This window comes from Camelina sativa, chromosome 4 (genome assembly GCF_030686135.1).
Source record: "Camelina sativa cultivar CO46 ecotype springtype chromosome 4, ASM3068613v1".
Classification (NCBI taxonomy): Eukaryota; Viridiplantae; Streptophyta; class Magnoliopsida; order Brassicales; family Brassicaceae; genus Camelina; species Camelina sativa.
Window position 1 is genome coordinate 1,464,191 of NC_141883.1, and position 15,585 is coordinate 1,479,775.

The window sequence follows — 15,585 nt, forward strand, 5'->3', positions numbered from 1 at the left end:
AGTTGAAGAAAAAGGACGATAATTTTTTTTAAAACATTTAACAGTAAAAAAAAAGGTGAAGTAAGACAAAATTATTTACATTTTGATGTAACGAAGGAAAGAGAAAAAAACTATTTGAGTCGTGATTTTGCAGGAGTATGCATGGGTTTGGTGCAGAGACAAATATACCCCGCGCCTGCAAAATCCTTTACTCAGTTTTTTGTGAATTTGCAAAATTTACGACCCCACCTCAGTCCACTGGTCGATATGTCTTGTCACACGTGAAATTATTATTGTTTCTCTGATCTTACATTATACAATAACAGATTTATACGTACGGTATATCTATAAACCCATATATAGTCATATAGCTTTGCGCATTGTTCAAGTAATAATGGGTTTTCGTTTCGTACCATTGCCGTGTCCGAAGGTTCTTAGTGAAGTATCACACTGAAAACATAACATAGATGTTTAGTTGTCATACTCTCTTAATCTCTTTTGTGGTCTGCAATTACCATGGAATAATAAATATATTCTGCCTATGCATGTAGAAGCCTTAGAGAGAGTTTTATCTTTATAGGCCTTAAGGAAAAAGAGTCACTAAATGATTTTCTCTACGGCCCAAATATATATTTCGAAGCTTCAGTGGTGGGTGAAGCCCAACATGTATTTGTTTCTTCCAATTGTCTGTGTAATTGTATAAATTTTGAAAATTAGAGTGATTCTTTGAGACACTCATAGTTCAATGTCGAGCGTTTAATAAAACATAGAGGAGATTTTCACATAATAAAACTCTAATGTTGAGATTATAAACTAGGAGTAACCCAAAAAAGAAGGTTTAATTGTTAAGCTACGAACGCATTTAACTTTGCACCCACTAACTTTGATGTCTTTTGGTTCAATACGAATCTAACCATCATCGTTGATGTATTAAACGTGATCAACGACGCACACAACGATCATGTATTCTTTTTTAATTCATCGAACCTGATCATTCGATGAATTAATTTAGCAACACACGAAGACTTACTTAATGGTGGTGCCAAACAGAACCTGGTATATAATTGTAGTATATAACTCATTTATTATGTTTTCGGTCCCGTCTTCTAGTTCAACCTGGTATCTTCCAAAAAAAAATATTCGCTCACTCCTAGTATGTAATTTGTAAACATCTCCAAGTTTGTTTGAATATCTAATTTAATTTGGTTCAATCATTTAAAATACCAAGCACTAAAAAAAATATTAAATTTAAAGTCCTTTACATCCTCCATACTCACAACCAATCATAGACATCGATATACCCTTAATTGGGTATAATTTAAGATAGACATACAAGAATAAATATACCCTTAGTCAGTTTATCACACTAACATTCTAAGACACAAGATGCAAAAGTCAGGATGGTAACATCCAAAGAAAAATGACAAAAAAAACGATGGCACTACCAACCAAAGAATTGTGTTCATGACCGGACAGATTTTATACTCTAACACAAAGCCAAAAAAATAGAGAAAATATTGTCCATTTCAAACAAACAACAGAGATAATATGTATTTTAAAAGCACACTATGTAATGGTCCAATAGCCTAAGTAAAATCTACATTTTCTCAATGTCTGATACAAAACTGAAAATTCTAGGATATCATTCACATGTTTAAAACAATCACGAAAGGTTTAGAGCATAACAAAAAATAACTACTTTCAAGATTCGAGGAAACAAAACCGTGTGTCGATCCAAAGTAAGAATCCCTCTTTTTGCTTAAGACCCTCTTTTTAAACTAGTGGCTTCTATTAGGGTTAAAATAGAGATTTGACCGGGATAAAACACTTTCCCTTTTGACCTTGTCAACCGAGTTACGCAGCTTTTGGTCTGTTCGGAAAAAATTTGCAAAAAAGCTTTAGGGTTCTAAGGGATTCTGATCTTCAGTGTTTAAAAAGTATTTACGAGAGTGTTGGGTGGAGTAGTATAAACGGTTAATTTGGGAAGGGCTTCAATATTTCAAAAAGGAAAAAGGTTTAGCTTAAGGAAATAAGTAGATCTCGTGTTATAGGTCCTTAATTTCAAGTTTCAGAGGGGTTGTAAATCGAAAGAAGGGATGTCTTCCGCGATGGATAGAGCCTTGATGGCAATGTCCTTGGAGGAAGAAGATGTTCCGTTCGAGATGCCTGACTTACCGGAGTTCTCGTCTTGTGAACAAAACGCCTTGAGCTTGGTTGGAAGAACTTTAAATCCGGCTTGCCAACCGATGGACCAGCTGATCAGGAATATGCCCCGAAAGTGGCAAAAGCTTAGGAGAACGAGAGGTGTGGCGTTGTCAAAAGAAAGATTCCAGTTCTTCTTCACTTCAGAACATGATCTTATAGAGGTACTAGAGAAAGGAGTACATACCTTCAATGAATGGACGATAGTAGTGGATAGATGGTACGAGTATCCTCCAGATAATTACCTGCAGTTTACTCCTATGTGGATTCAAATGTGGAATTTGCCAATTAATTTCTACACGAAGAAAGCTCTCACTGCAATGGGAGAAATGATTGGGCAGGTTACAGAAGTGGCGTTTGATCCGGATAAGCCTCAGCTGCAAGATTTTATAAGGGTTAAGATAGTGTTTGATGTGTCAAGGCCTTTAAGAAGATCAAAGATCGTCATTCTGCCTAAAGGGGGTACAACAACGGTGAATTTTGAGTATGAAAGGGTTCAAAAAAGGTGTTTTGAATGCCAAAGAATGACTCATGAAAGGGAAACGTGCCCTATTAGGATAATGAAGAAAGAAGCAGAAGAGGATGCTAGGAAAGCAGGTAATACGGGGAAAAAAAAGGGAAAGAGCCAATGTTAAAAATGTCGGACCCATTATACGGAGTGTTACAAGAAGATCAAGTGGGGATAGATCCTAATTCTGGTAGACCAAAAATTGCGCCGGTAGTTTTGGAGGGTATGAGACAATATCTGAGGGTGTCGTCAGAAGAAGAAAAACTGCTTTGGATAGACAAAGTCAAGGCTTCAGTTAAAGAGGTGGAGAAGGATTTGTTTACACAAAAATCAGTCCTGAGGTTAGAACCTTTACCCATTTTTCATCAGGATGTCAACAAAGACAAGGGAAGGATTTTTAATTATGAAGCTGGTGAAAGAGAGTGTATGGAGAGGGATGGGTTGGAAGTGGTCCTGGATGACAGCAGTGCAAGAGAGGATGATAGATCTTGGTTGGTGGAAAAAGTGTCAAGGAAGGAATTGGAGGTTCCTCTTAATTTTTTAGCGTTGGCTCCACCATCTAGGGCTAATCTAACGGTGTATATGGGTGCTCCCGTTAGTGTTGATTCCTCCGGGATTGTTGCTTACAATCCAACGGTTCATGGAATTGGGACTAGTGGGGCTGCCTGTTCTGGGATTTCGTCCAAAGCAAAAGCCAAGTCGAAAGGTAGAAAAAGGCCTATGAAAAAAGTTAGGAAGCAACTGGAGGCCCAATTGAGCATGAAAGGATGGGATATAGAGGTAATAGAGAGTAGTCAAGCAGGTCCTATGGTTAAAAGAAAAGCAGATGATGAGGGTCCAAGCACTGTGAAACAACCAAAGCTTAATCCTCAAGAGGTGGTCCCAAAGGGGGGACTGCCTAAACTCCAATGAGCATTATAAGCTGGAATTGCCAAGGCTTGGGACGGTCTCAAGACTTGGCGATTCCTCGTCTCAAGGAAATGCGTAAAAAGTATTTCCCGGAGATGGTGTTCTTGATGGAAACAATGCATAAAAGAGATGTTTTGGTGGATCTTCAGTGTTGGCTAGGGTATGATCGTGTGTATACAGTTGATCCGGTGGGTAAGTGTGGAGGTCTGGCTCTCTTTTGGAAGAGCAGTGTAAAGGTGGATGTTCTGTTTGTAGATAAGAACCTTTTGGATGCTCAAGTACAGTTTGGAGCATTCAATTTCTTTGTTTCGTGTGTTTATGGAGACCCGGATAGGAAGAATAGAGCACATGGATGGGAACGTATATCAAAGATCGGGGTAGGGAGGAAAGATAGATGGTGTATGTTCGGAGACTTTAATGATCTTTTGCATAATGGAGAGAAGAATGGGGGTCCGAGAAGATCTGACAATGAGTTCAAACCCTTTACAGATATGTTAAATGTATGTGATATGGTTGAACTATCCAGCACAGGGAATAGATGGTCTTGGGCAGGTAGAAGAGGGGATCATTGGATTCAATGCAGACTTGATCGTTGTTTTGGGAACAGGGAGTTTTTCAAGCAGTTTCCGGTGAGTAATCAGGCTTTTCTCGATCTGAGGGGATCTGACCATAGACCTGTTTTGATAAAGCTGATGGCTTCACAAGAGGCGTACAGAGGGCAATTCAAATTTGACAAACGGTTTCTGTTCAAAGAAGAGGTCAAAGTAGCCATTAATAGTTCCTAGAATAGAAACAGAGGCGATGCAAGTGTAACGGTTGCAACAAGACTGAGAGAGTGTAGGAAAGCCCTGAGCTCCTGGAAAAAGAATAATTCGCAGAATTCTAAGGACAAGATTACTATTATAGAGGTGGAACTGGAGAAGGAACAATCAAAGTCGTGGCCACGGCTTCAGAGAGTTCGATGGTTAAAAAGAGATCTGGCAAAAGCATATAGAGAGGAAGAGACTTACTGGAAACAGAAAAGTAGGCAGAAATGGATGCGAAGTGGGAATAGGAACACTCGGTTTTTCCATGCCTCAGTTAAAGACAATAGACAAAAGAAGCGAATAGAAAAACTGAAGGATGTTAATGGGAACTATCAGGTGTCGGAAGCAGCAAAGGGTGAAGTGGCAGCTGCGTATTTCCAGAACCTGTTTACTTCGTCTAATCCTGCTAGTTTCTATGAGTGGTTTGATGGTATGGACGTGAGAGTCACGCAGGGGATGAATGAGGTTTTGATAGAAAAGGTGAATGCACAAGAAATAAAAGATGCGGTTTTCTGCATAAATCCGGTGAAAGCTCCTGGAGCTGATGGGATGCCGGCACTCTTCTACCAACAGTACTGGCAAATTGTTGGACCGCAAGTAATCAAGGAGGTTCAGGACTTTTTCGAAGAAGGGGTTATGCCTACTGAATGGAATTATACACATCTTTGCCTGATTCCCAAGACGACTCATCCAACAGAAATGGTTAACCTCAGACCCATCAGCCTGTGCTCGGTTCTTTATAAGATCATCTCAAAGATCATGGTGAAAAGATTGAAACCATTCCTCCCGGAGATTGTATCGGTTAATCAGTCTGCTTTTGTTGCGGAAAGGCTTATTACGGATAATATCTTGGTGGCTCATGAACTAGTGCACAGTCTGAAGGTTCATCCGGTTATGTCCTCTGAGTTTATGGCAGTCAAGTCGGATATGTCAAAGGCGTATGACAGAGTCGAGTGGAGTTATTTGAGAAGCCTTTTATTAGCCCTAGGGTTTCATCAAAAATGGGTAAATTGGGTAATGTTATGCGTATCAAGCGTTACATACTCAGTCCTCATTAATGATAATCCTTTTGGTCTTATTACTCCTCAAAGAGGGCTCAGACAGGGTGACCCTCTATCGCCTTTTCTCTTTGTTTTGTGCACGGAAGGCCTGTCCTTGTTAATGAACAAAGCACAGCAGGAAGGGTTAATTGAAGGTATGCAATTCTCGGTGGAGGGACCAGTAATACATCACCTCCTGTTTGCTGATGATAGTTTGTTCCTGTGTAAAGCTTCTCAACTGCAAAGTCAAGTCCTTCAGAAAATCCTTAAAAGCAATGGGGATGCCACAGGACAAAGGATTAATCCGACAAAGTCTTCTATCACTTTTGGGAGTAAAGTACCAGAAGCAACAAAGGTATTGGTGCAAACCGCTCTAGGAATTAATATTGAAGGTGGTGCGGGTTCATATCTGGGGCTACCTGAGTGTTTTAGTGGCTCAAAGGTAGATATGTTGAACTACCTGAAGGATCGTGTGAAAGGCAAGCTAACTGGTTGGTACTCACGCTGTTTATCCCAAGGTGGCAAAGAAGTACTTTTAAAATCGGTTGCCTTGTCCATGCCAGTCTTTGCGATGTCATGCTTTAAGCTTCCAGTAAAAACGTGTCAAAACCTGGAAAGTGCAATGGCGGCATATTGGTGGAGCTTGGGAGATCATGACAGGAAAATACATTGGCAGAGCTGGGGAAGATTATGCTTGGCTAAAGATCATGGAGGAATGGGGTTCAGGGACATTCAATGTTTTAACCAGGCATTATTAGCAAAGCAAGCGTGGAGGTTGTTGCAGGATCCTCATTGCCTGTTGTCAAGACTAATGAAGAGTAGATACTATGAGGACTCTTCCTTCCTAGAAGCTAATTTTGGTAAAAGACCATCATTTGCGTGGAGAAGCATACTGTCAGGGAGAGAATTCTTAGTTCAAGGGCTGGTTAAGAGGGTTGGAAACGGTAGATCGATGAATGTCTGGATTGACCCGTGGATAGAAGATATTGGGCTTAGAGCCCCATGGAGAAAGAAACAGTTTTTTGATGTCTGTTTAAAGGTGTGCGAGCTGATAGATCCTCAAACAGGGTTTTGGGACCATGAAATTTTAGAGGATCTGTTTTTACCTCAGGATATCCCTAGGATCAAGGCCATTAAACCATTGGTGTCTCAAGATGATTTCTATATTTGGAAGCATAATAAGAGTGGGGACTTCTCTGTGAGGTCAGCGTACTGGGTGGCTTTTCAAAAAAAGAGCTTAATCTTGATTAGGGAAGCTACAATGCAACCTTCAACGCTTGAGTTAAAAAAGTTGGTGTGGAAACTCCAAACGGACCCAAAAATCAAGGTTTTTCTGTGGAAGGTTTTAAGTGGAGCCATCCCAGTAGCATCAGCTTTGATAGGAAGAGGCTTGAAAGTGGATGAGATGTGTCAACTATGTGGGGAGACCGGGGAATCAATTAACCATACTCTGTTCCTCTGCAATGTGGCTCGACAGGTATGGGCTCTTTCAGACTTCCCCTTTCCCCTAGAGGGATTCCAGAAAGGGTCGGTTTTCTCCAATATGTTTCATCTCTTAGAAAATAAAGGGAACATAAAATGGCCTGAGGAGTTGAGGAAAAGCTTTCCCTGGATATTATGGAGGATATGGACAAACAGAAACAGTTTAAATTTTGAAGGGAAAGTGTTTAATGCGGTAGATACAGTGGAGAAGATAAGAGTGGAGGTAAAAGAGTGGTTTGAAGCCCAGAGTGTTGAAGAAGAAGGAGACAGAGGAAGCAGACAATTTGAGGGGGATACTCAAATATTGGTTGAAAATGGGGCAGGAGTATGGAAGAAGCCACCGGAGACTTGGATCAAATGTAATGTGGGTGCCTCGTGGTCAAGTAGAAATCTTTGTGCAGGAGGGGCATGGGTCTTAAGAGACAACCATGGTAAGGTAATCCTACATAGTAGAAGGACTTTTGCTAAAATTATGACAAAAGAGGATGCAGGCTTGAGATGTATGGTGTGGGCAATGGAAAGTATGGCCAGTCATAGGATAGATAAGGTTATTTTTGCTTGTTCTGATAAAGTATGGGTAAATGCAGTCCTTCGACCCAGAGAGTGGCCTGCTTTTAAACCGCAAGCAGTGGCTTTGAGAAGATTACTTCTGCGGTTTGAGGAATGGAAAATGGAATGGGAAGGTATTGGTGCAAATAGGGGAGCAAATCTCATTGCTCGGAGTGCTACTGACGACCGGAGAAGCCAATCGTATGTGGCCATGGGGCCTCCGCAGTGGTTATTAGGTCTTTTTAATGAAGAGAGGGGTGTGGCCGCTGGTTAGATGTGTAGGGACTGGTTTGATTGGTTTTTTGACTGTGTGGTTAATATGTTAGGCTAATGTAAACTAACATATTTTTTTGGCATCCCTCATTGTGTTGAGGGTGGAATTAGGGGGGGTTTTGAGTGGTGAGAGTTAGATTACTCTCTTTGTTTGTAAACTTTTGGTTTCAAGGTTCAAGTAATATAGTTACAGATGACAAAAAAAAAAAAGATTCGAGGAAACTACAATTCATATATGTAGAAGTCGCACCTATGTCAGGATAGATATCTACAGGAGACTCTAAGATGCATACATTATATAGAATAGGAGACTCCGCATACATTATATAGAATAAAATAAATATCTAAGATGCATACATTATATAGAATAAAATAAAAGACTCTAAGATGCATACATTATATAGAATAAGAGACTCCACATACATTATATAGAATCAAATAAATATCTCAGATGCATAGATTATATAGAATATGAGACCTTATGATACAAGCATTGAAACAGGGAGGATAAAAATATCAAAACACACAATGTGTCATCTAGTCTCTTGAATTGGAGTCTCTACCCCAACATCTTTAAGGGTTGATACATCATAACTACCACTTTGGAGTCAGGTTAATGGAAATGAGTCAATCATCATTGAGTTCAGTAGCGATTTAGCTTTACGGAACAATCTATGTAACTACAAGTCTACAACAAAAACTAGAGAACAATATACATACCTGGAAGTTAAAGAGTTCCTCAAATGATCGGAGTTCAACCTTTATGGACTCTTTTCCTAGGGAAGATTCAGCTACCCAGTGTAGAACCTCGTATAGAAAAAGTAACAGTAAGAAAGAGCCACAAAATTATACAGAATATAAAGATGGTTAAAGAAAATAACCTTTGGCTTTGACTTTAAGTACAGAGCTGCTATTATGCAAATAAAAGAAAATGTCAAAACCACAAAGATGCTTTAGATTCAGAAGGGATTTTCTAATACTTATACTAAAATAGTGGGTCACAAATGCAGCTGCTGAAGTTATACTAATTCATGCTGCAAGTAGCCAAAAGACCTAGAAAGGGACATACCGAATGCGTTATATTCTCAAGAGAATCAACATTGCAGTAGTCATAATCATAGCAAGGAACAGAGCCGACCTTTGCGATATCATTGTGAAGCTGAAGAACACGCTGCAAAATATCATTTAATGTCTATCATTAACATAGAAGTTCCTAGTCTCTGGAGAATTTAAAAAAAAAAGTAAAGTACTTTAACCTTTAGCAAAACCCACATTAAATGTGCGGAAACAGCATCGGATGAAGGAACAGAAACCTACGTTGTAGGCTTGTAGTGTTCACAAGAGTCATTATATGTTTTTGATAAGTACAACATTGCTCAACATTGCTCAACATTGTTCTTCTTTTAAAAAACTCTGCTACAACACATCTCCATAAGAAGCAGCTTCCATTACTTGAAAGAAAACCAGCAGTTTCATATATTAATGCATACCTCTGGGGATTCCCGGGATCAAGTGCTCCAAGCATGTCCATCATCAGATCCCTCTCAGCGCTTCAAATCCCTTTCACGCTAAAAGACACTGAAAATACAAAGAAAAAAAACTACACCAAAACAAAACCCATCAATTAGACAAAGAGAGAATAGATCGACTCGAAGAAAGTACCTGAGACTAGAAGCACCATATCCTCGGCTGAATAGGCAATATCTTCATCTGTGGTGGAAACGCTCAATTCCAGCAGAGTAAAACCATTTGTCAAAACGTATCAGAAGATAAATTGTTTAAAGATGAATAGAAAGACCCATCTCATCATGTTAACATATCCTGACTTCATGCTATCGACAACCAAAAGCTTCTTGCCCTGTCTGTGTCTAACAAACTTAGTATCTTAACTCTCATATTAAGATATGAGAATCAAACGGAATCGCTAAATTTTCAACTGAACCACCAAAACTTTAATTAAACCCAATTTAAATAAAAATCAAAAGAAAAATTTAAACGCTTCTCTTATCTTTCTCATCGATGGCTTCTTACCTGCACATCAATGGCGGCTACTGGAAGATCAAACCGATCATATCTACGCCCTCTCTCTTCTTCCCAGAGATTTACACAATCATCGCAGAGTCTTTTTGCAATCTCAACCTCCAGTTAAAATATCTAGGATGAATAGATTATATAGCATAAGAGACCTTATGTATGATACACAAGTATTGAACAGAGAGAATACAAAAAATTAAAAAGCACAATGTGCTCATCTAGAAGCGAAGCAATTTTTATGATCTTGAAACAGAAAATACAAAGTCTCTCGAATTGGAGTCTGTCTCCCAGCATCTTTAAGGGTTGATACAGCATAAGCACCATAAACTGCCACTTTGGAGTTCGGGTTAATGGTAGTGAGCCAATCATCATTGAGTTCCATAGAGTATTACCATATTAGATACAATTTAGCTTTAGGGAACAATCTTTGTAACTACAACAAAAGCTAGAGAACAATATGCATACCTCGAAGTTAGAGTTTCTCAATTTATCGGAGTTCAAGCATTATGGGCTCTTTTCCTAGGGAAGATTCAGCTACCTAATGTAGAAGAACCCCAATAAAAAGAAACAGTAAGAAAGAGCCACAAAATTATAGAAAATATAAAGATTTTCAAAGAAAATAATCTTCGGCTTATGAACTATTTCATTATCATCAGCAAAGGAAACGTTGGTGCACGCAAATGGGAAAGCATATCTGCATAAAGCAAGAAGCACATATAGTCACAAATGAATCATATTAAAAGAAAAAGTAATAATGATGAATAATATCCCTTTCTATACCTTAGCAAGACAGATTTACCAGGAGCGAACCCATAATAATCTTTTGAATCCTTCATTCGAAAGTCAGATTAGTCAATGTATATAACTCTAGAGAAGGGAACCTAAAACTAGTATGTGTAACACAGTTTACCTTGTAGAATGCCGAGGGATCATCATGCTTTTTTTGCTAAACTCCTCTCTAATATGATGCTCAAGAACTCACATGTATCATGCTACCATCACTTCAACATAGAACAATAGAGAGCAAATTTAACGAAGATCATAGACATATGCCAAACAGTATGTGTAAATATATAGCAAACCTTCTGATATGTGTACTAAATAATAAAAAGTTTGAAGACGTATACAAAATTATCATGCGCTGAAGATGGTACATCTAAAATGTGAGTAGTAGAGAATGACAGTTGGAAACTTGTAGCAAATGAAGTAAAAGTTTAAGTGAAGTTAATCAAGGATGCCAAAAAGAACAAACCTGGGAAGCCTTAAGTATGAATGTATGATCATATGCAAACAAACAAGAACGCCAGCGCCGCCACACCTGCCATGAGGATAATCACATTACCAAGGGGTCTCTATCAAATAAAATTTTCCTCCTTTATAATGAATCTAATCTGGAACACCTTAAAAATAGTGCATCGAGCTGAAAAGGAACACCACTTATCCATTATATTCTGTTGATATCAAATATTTGAGCCATTAATGCTACATAACTTGCATTGTTAGAAGACACAAACAGACAGAGACAATAAGAGTAGTTGGACATGAACATCTTGTAAAAATTATTCAATACTGATGCAATCAAGCAAGCAAATGTAACTAAGAACAGATAAAGCTAAAGTTAACATTGAAATCGTTTGTTTGTATATTAAACTCACAAAAGAAGGTCACTCTTACTTACTTTATTCGGAAGGCCATGAAAAACCATAAACGTAGCTGTTCACACAGGCACATAATGAAAAGAAAAGTCATAAGCGGATGAATAATAAACTGGGCGTACATATATGAGCATGCGACTCTTTGTGGCGGAGATCCCATTTGTAACTTGACATCTCAGTTCCTTGGAAGCACACATTACACAATAGATGGGTGAAGACCAAAAGACAAGAAAATGAGCAAGTTAGTATTTTACCCAGTAGTATGAAGCATGTCGGGTTTCAAATTCAAGAGTACAGAGCTACTACAGTATTATGCAAATAAAAGAAAATGTCAAAAACAAAAAAAAATAGTTTTAAGAACTATAGATGCTTTAGATTCATAAGGGATTTTCTAATACTTAAAAGTAAAATAGTGGGTCACAAAATGCAGTTGCTGAAGTTATACTAATTCATGCTGCTAGTAGCCAATAGACCTAGAAAGGGACATACCGAATGCGTTTTCTCAAGAGAATCAATACTGCAGTAGTCATAATCATAGCTCGGATAGATACACCATTTGTCACCAGCCTTAGGATGAGGCGTGAACTGCAAAACTTACAAACAAGTCAGACAACAAGAGACAGGAGAGAGCCTATTTCTTAAATGTAACCAGAGATGATTTTAGTTTAACTTGCCTTGTAGGCAGTAAGTTCATACATATCAAAATTTCCACTATGCATATCTTGCTTAATTCTTAGTGTTGCCTTTCCCTTCCTCAATTATTCCTCGTCCCATTTCTTCAAAAGGTTTTAGAGATTCTTCAATATGGCTATCCGTCCAGGGGCTGTTCATTTTCTTCTCTCTGTGCTCCTTTTATCTAGTCGGCAATCTGAATGTATAACAATTATTCGGTTGGATTAGTTTCATGTGTGAAGTAAGTTGCACTACTAGAGCTAAAGAATGGCAATTAATTGAAAAAATAAACAAGAATCCATATATCAAAAGGTTCAAATTGATGTAACCTGATGATCAACATTAGCATGACTCCACTGCCAAATCATACAGCTCTTAGAAATAATCACAGGTGTATGTAATCTAGAAAGAAAACAATGGTAAATGTCTGATGAATTCAAAACACACATGTAATAAAATCAATTCACCACAAAAAAAAGTCAGAAAACATGTACCTTGTCACAAATTCTGCTACACTTAGACATCTCCTTTGCATCAATGAGATCATCAACATCTTTCGAAGGACTTACCTGAAGCAAATCAAAATTAGTCAATACTATGGCAGGTCTATATTGCTCGAGAACAGGCTCCACATATGCACTTATAAATTTAGACTCCGATGAATAAAAATCCATCCATTAGAAACAATACCTTCTCCATCAAGTTACATATATTGCTCACTCAATGAATTTGACCCTAAACAGAAAGCAAACTGAAAACAGCCTAACATACCTCATCAATATAAGGGCAGATCTTTGTCAAGTGTTGGCTCAGCCAAGTCAACTGAATAAATAAAAGCCAAAGTAAGAAGAATCAGTCCCAAGGATGAAAAAAATCTACAACTTTCGTTTCTACCAAATAAACAAAAAGAGAAAGACATGTAAGTAGATGCAAACAGATCAATGTAAACACAAGAAATTGATGGTGGTAACTTAACTTCTCACGCTCGGAGAAGACAACCCAGGAAGGATGAAACTCAGGAGACAAAAGCTTCCTAGAATCCTCCACAGTCAATCTCGCAAAAGCAGCCACCGTATTCGCCTGATAAGAAGAAACAAAATCTCGATAAAAAAGAGCTGACTAATCAATGAGACTATCAACATCTTAGGAAACACTTACTTGAGCATCTATGTGTCTCTCACTTGTGATTTTCATAATTATATCAACTAATTCAAACAAGTTTTCTTTGTTACAGAAGTCAATTGCTGAAATAAAGAAACAAGAAATCTTATAAGACACAGAAAATTAAAAAACACAAACAAAACGGGAAAGACAGAGAAATACCGTATATCGTTCCAAAGTGCTAAGAGAGTGAACATCTTGTAAAAATTATTCAATACTGATGCAATCAAGCAAGCAAATGTAACTCAGAATAGATAAAGCTGAAGTTAACATTGAAATCGTTTGTTTATATATTAGACCCACACAAGAAGGTCACTCTAACTTACTTTATTCGGAAGGCCATGAAAAACCATAAACATACTGTTCACACAGGCACATAATGAAAAGAAAATTCATAAGCGGATGAATAATAAACTGGGCGTACATATATTAGCATGCGACTCTTTGTGGCAGAGATCCCGTTTGTAATTTCACATCTCAGTTCCTTGGAAGCACGCATTACACGGATGTGGCTGTACCTAAAAACAAGGAAGATGATAAAGAGACTATTTAAACCATAGCAAATAGATGGGTGAAGACCAAAAGACAAGATAAATGAGCAAGTTAGTATTTTACCCAGTAGTATGAAGCATGTCGGGATTCAAATTCAAGAGTACATAGCTACTACAGTATTATGCAAATAAAAGAAAATGTCAAAAACAAAAAAAAAATAGTTTTAAGAACTATAGATGCTTTAGATTCAGAAGGGATTTTCTAACACTTAAAGTAAAATAGTGGGTCACAAAATGCAGTTGCTGAAGTTATACTAATTCATGCTGCTAGTAGCCAATAGACCTAGAAAGGGACATACCGAATGCGTTATCGCAAGAGAATCAATACTGCAGTTGTCATAATCATAGCTCGGATAGATACACCATTTGTCACCAGCCTTAGGATGAGGTGTGAACTGCAAAACTTACAAACAAGTCAGACAACAAGAGACGGGAGAGAGCCTATTTCTTAAATGTAACCAGAGATGATGTTAGTTTAACTTGCCTTTATTCGATAGGCAGTAAGGTCATACATATCAAAAATTTCACTATGCATATCTTGCTTAATTCTTAGTGTTGCCTTTCCCTTCCTCAATTATTCCTCGTCCCATTTCTTCAAAAAGTTTTAGAGATTCTTCAATATGGCTATCCGTCCAGGGACTGTTCATTTTCTTCTCTCAGTGTTCCTTTTATTTACTCAGCAATCTGAATGTATAACAATTATCCGGTTGGATTAGTTTCATGTGTGAAGTAAGTTGAACTACTAGAGCTAAAGAATGGCAATTAATTGAAAAAATAAACAAGAATCCATATATCAAAAAGTTTAAATTGATGTAACCTGATGATCAACATTAGCATGACTTCTCCGAATAAACTCCACTGCCAAATCATAAAGCTCTTAGAAATAATCACAGGTACGGTGTATGTAATCTAGAAAGAAAACAATGGTAAATGTTAGATGAATTCAAAACACACATGTAATAAAATCAATTTACCACAAAAAGTCAGAAAACATGTACCTTGTCATAAATTCTGCTACACTTAGACATCTCCTTGGCATCAATGAGATCATCAACATCTTTCGAAGGACTTAACTGAAGCAAATCAAAATTAGTTAATACTATGACAGGTCTATATTGCTCGAGAACAGGCTCCACATATGTTCTTATAAATTTAGACTCCGATGAATAAAAATCCATCCATTAGAAACAATATCTTCTCCATAATACAAATTACATATATTTCTCACTCAATGAATTTGACCCTAAACAGAAAGCAAATTGAAAACAGCCTAACATACCTCATTAACATAAGGCCAGATCTTTGTCAAGTGTTGGCTCAGCCAAGTCAATTGAGTAAATAAAAGCCAAAGTAAGAAGAATCAGTCCCAAGGATGAAAAAAATCTACAACTTTCGTTTCTACCAAATAAACAAAAAGAGAAAGGCATGTAAGTAGATGCAAACACATCAATATAAGTTGCACTACTAGAGCTAAAGAATGGCAATTAATTGAAAAATAAACAAGAATCCATATATCAAAAGGTTTAAATTGATGTAACCTGATGATCAACATTAGCATGACTCCACTGCCAAATCATACAGCTCTTAGAAATAATCACAGGTGTATGTAATCTAGAAAGAAAACAATGGTAAATGTCTGATGAATTCAAAACACACATGTAATAAAATCAATTCACCACAAAAAAAGTCAGAAAACATGTACCTTGTCACAAATTCTGCTACACTTAGACATCTCCTTTGCATCAATGAGATCATCAACATCTT

At 37.6% G+C, this 15,585-nt stretch overlaps 2 long non-coding RNA genes across 4 annotated transcripts; both read right to left on the reverse strand.

Moving 5' to 3' along the window:
• Window positions 1-607: 607 nt before the first annotated feature.
• Window positions 608-8,923, reverse strand: LOC147945199 (uncharacterized). Of its 3 annotated transcripts, XR_015596195.1 has the most exons (3): window positions 8,818-8,923; window positions 8,469-8,658; window positions 8,245-8,348 (listed from the first exon to the last, which is right to left on the reverse strand). It is a non-coding gene; the product is annotated as an uncharacterized LOC147945199 (long non-coding RNA). The 3 variants fall into 3 exon arrangements; XR_015596197.1 differs by lacking the exon at window positions 8,245-8,348 and adding an exon at window positions 608-1,095 and having other exon boundaries at window positions 8,469-8,916; XR_015596196.1 differs by lacking the exon at window positions 8,245-8,348 and adding an exon at window positions 608-1,102 and having other exon boundaries at window positions 8,469-8,916.
• A 1,481-nt stretch (window positions 8,924-10,404) lies between these two features.
• Window positions 10,405-11,208, reverse strand: LOC147945200 (uncharacterized). Its single transcript, XR_015596198.1, has 3 exons — window positions 11,035-11,208; window positions 10,563-10,783; window positions 10,405-10,476 (listed from the first exon to the last, which is right to left on the reverse strand). It is a non-coding gene; the product is annotated as an uncharacterized LOC147945200 (long non-coding RNA).
• Between the last annotated feature and the right edge of the window lie 4,377 nt (window positions 11,209-15,585).